Source organism: Lottia gigantea, assembly GCF_000327385.1.
Source record: "Lottia gigantea unplaced genomic scaffold LOTGIsca_78, whole genome shotgun sequence".
Lineage (NCBI taxonomy): Eukaryota > Metazoa > Mollusca > Gastropoda > Lottiidae > Lottia > Lottia gigantea.
In genome coordinates, this window is record NW_008710601.1 from 1,230,500 (window position 1) to 1,234,593 (window position 4,094).

A 4,094-nucleotide genomic window follows, 5' to 3' on the forward strand; every position below is an offset into this window, starting at 1 on the left:
GAATTGTTGTAATTTTGGTCATCGAGGTATCTGCATTACTGTAAGTTGATTGCTCGTTTACCTTCAGTGATGTCGCCAATGGGGGTATTAGAAAAACATTTTGTACACCACTTAATTTCAAATTAACTTTGAAATATGATTTCTACACGTTTTTACTCCAAATTATCAGCAAGATTGCAACTAAGCAAATTATTTATCAAATCTTTTGGAGCAATTCGACATTTTGAATCTCAACCCCAACAGTTTTCTCTGTTAAGTCAGTCTGCCCTTTGTTTGTATAAAGGCCCCGTCTCACCAGGAAGGCGTTCTTACTGTGACTAAAAATTGGCTTAGATCGTGTTAAGGTCGTCGTGGTATAAGCGTGTAGGACACGCCAGACAATTGTCGCCACTATTCGCCGAGTCAGGGTTTTTATTTTTGACATGTTCAAAACAAACACCAAGGTTCGGCATTCTCTTTTGGAACGTATTGAGAACGCCATGGGATCGAAAAGGTCGTCAGACTAACGTTGCAACATCTCCTTGAGTGGCCTAATAGAGTACATGTTTGACCACGATCTAGCACTTTTCGACAGTTCCTGTTCGATCGCAAACGGTCTCAATCCGGTGTGACGGGACTATAAGGTTAAGCAATCCAAACAATTTGCGAAATAGAATTGCTTTGGTGCATTCTGACCGAATTTGTGGGTAAAAACGTATAGAAATTTCAAAATTTCTTCAGAATTAAGCGAGGTACAATTAGTTCTAGTAGGCTGGCGCCTCCACTCTTCAAAGTATTGTTGAATTCATCTTTGCCTAATATGGGATAAAATAAGTATCAGAGGATCACCGAGCCAACTTTCAGAAGCACTGGCACAGGCATCAGAATTTCATTTTACCTACAGGAGGATTCAAACCCACGGCACCTAATCGCCTAGCAGACGACAATCCAACTCGCCATCGACTGAAATATTCCACTGCCGCAAAAAGACAGCGTTCCATGCCAGCGATAGAGGGATTGACTTTACACAGTTCGAGAGTTAATAACCACTTCAAGGATATATTAATATGGCCTGGCACGGACAAACATAGGAATAAGGGCAGTGGTTCCCAACCTATTTCAGACCCCTGGAGCAATCACGTGGACCTTTCACACACAAAAATTGGTTTCATCCACATTTTCAGCATTTCTTGATGTGACGTCCTCTCTCAATTCAGAACAAATTCTTCTCCTATACCAGTTGGCCACACCCTGACACCCTTGTCCCACATCTCCAGGGGGTTCGGAACCAGGGTATTAGGAGGTGAGGGACGATAAAATCAGTAAATATTACTTTGAATATAACTAGTAGTGTCAATGATTATTGCCTATTATAAGTTTCAATCTATATTTGAAAGAGTTAAATATACATGTTAATGCATAATACTGGATGAATTAAGAATTGAAATATACCAGACGACAGTTAGTTAAAGATTATGTCAAGGTCACAATGACATTATGATCTTCTTAAAGAAAGGTTTCTGTCCTTCGTCATTTAGTAGTCGAGCAGTAGCAACGAAATATCTTCCAGAAATGTACTTAGGCATTAATTTCATAGAAATATAGTTTTGTGTATAAAATACAATAATTACAATTAGGCGCTAGAATAAAAATATTTTGACAATTATAATTTATGTCGTTCTATTCAGTCAATCCATTTTCTTCGACATTAAAAACATGCAGGGAAAAGAAACGACTACCATTCGGCTAGCAATCAACCAAATACCTATATTAGAACGAGTTTGGAAGAATGAAGAAGATCGGGTAACTCACGCCACACCATCCAGGGCCGAGTTTCACCGCCATGTCATTCGAACGCCCAGATCTCACGAATTATCAATAACCAAACCACAGAATCATCCAATTTGAACCAATCCAACTATCAACTACTACGACTACCAACAACTACCTAGTTTGCGATATCAGCATCTGATGGACGGAACGTTAACTTGTCATCTACCAACGGAGATGATTCTGCAAAGGTCCGTTTAATATAAGACGACAGTTCTGATGTTGGCCGATAATGAAAAACACAAAGGAAGGACGAATTTTGTTTTTCATTTCACAGAAAAGTCAAAATACACTTAGGTATAATGAACTTGTTTTTGCGGATAACTGATGTTCATGAGTTCTAAATGACATCGTCCTGTTGGATATTGCTGGTGATAAACATCTGTTACCTTGCTGCAAGAAAAAACAGTCTACAAGCAAGGACGAAGCTACATCTACAGGGTCTTAACCATGTCGAAAGGCTGCAGCTTAACCTTTAAGAGCGAAGATCTTCCCCCTAAACACTCATTATTGCTGTTTACTGCAACTTTGGGTAAACAACGTATCCCCAATTAACATTTTCCAAGGAGGTCTGTACTTGCCATTGTTTTTGTCGTCTGCGGGGCTTTGCATCAAGAAACTATCGGTCATCAAAAGGCCGTAGACAATAAGACCTCATGGCCATGTCAAAACACCCGTTGCCAATGCGTGATCAATTCATGGTCAAAGATTGGGCGAACGTAACGTGTCACTACGTAACTTGAACTCTCCAAGACGAGACCCAGCTCTGTTAAAGTACCACAGAAAAAAGAGTATCTAATGATGAAATCTGACCTCAATTGTGTTTATTTGCTTGCTCGCCCGAGGCTCCAGGTCAGCAATGCTGTCATAACTTACGTTACATTGAAAATATCAAGTCTAGCCGCCAGCTCAGTGTAACCTGCTTCGACTGTTGGTTGGCAACCAGAGGCAACAGCGAAATCCAATTTTTCGTACTTCAAATGAATTGAAACTCTCTCATGCAAGAAATTTGGTTTTTATTAAATTCTGTCAGAACTTTCTTAATCGGCTTGAACTATTGTATACAAGTTCAAAAAAGTAGAGTTTAATGTACGTATCGGAACTAATTTTAAACTTCAAGTCATGAATGAATACCAACTACATATCCGTTTTGTGGACTACAGGCTGTGTACGTTAAGTTTCCCTCTATAGTAGGAAAGGAAAATAGAGTATGGCCCATTGTCTTTGCTGGACAATTCTAAACATTTCCCAATATAGTTTGAAATTCGCAAAGGGTACTTTTGTGCAGTTCTGGCACAATTTTCAGCTCTGCCTGCCTTAAACAAAGTCTGGAACTATGAGAAAATGTTTATTTTATTATGTTAACGGTTGCATGCTTTGTTGGTGGTGTAATGTCGTTGTTCGTCATAGTGGAAAGAAAGAAGGTTTTCCAAAATGAAGTTTTCTATAGGCCGTTTGCTCCATAGAAGTTGTTCCGCCGTTCCTGCAAATCTTTTTAGGATTCTTTCAAGTTTGGTTCAAGGCCAGATTTCCTTCATTATATGCATCAGTAAGAAAATGGCAAAGAAATAATATCTTCACAAGACTCGTTATACTAAATACAAAATTGACTCTTAGTACCGATCAAGGCCGAGTATCAATTGATTTAGGTAAAAAGTAATGAGATTTTCTTAATGAGAGTTTTCAATTAATCTGTGATGAGAGGCTATTGACCTGACAAATTGATTGACATTTCTGGTCACATGATCACAATATTATCGTCTGCCATCAAAATAATTTATTGTATCCATACATCGCTATGAATAATTACGAAATCAAAAGGAGTTTTCAATGACTTGAATATCAGAGCTGTGTTAATCAAAGTTCCATTGGTGTTGAAAAATGAAGAACTTTTCTTTGATGAGGTTGTCTTTTCTATGGTAACCCCAGCGAGGTCACGGGTCGGTGGGATAAAGTCCAATTTTCTTTACCCTATGAACTTAACCGGACATGAAATGAAACGACTTTTATGCTAATGATTAGACTGGAAAACGGAAAAAACCAAGCATTAACAGTAGCTATCTCGAGATCTTACAACTTTCACACGGGAACTCGGTTCATTGCTTCATCCGAAGCTTTGGACAGCTTCTCCGACCATCATATCCGGCAAACTGTGCAGAAGAATTGAAGGTGTTACCTCAAATTGTTCAAGAACCGAACCCAAAACCGTCAGATGGTCTTCTAAAAACATAACAACCCCCAAAGACGATTTATCCTTCAAGGAGTTGGATAGATCAAATATATGA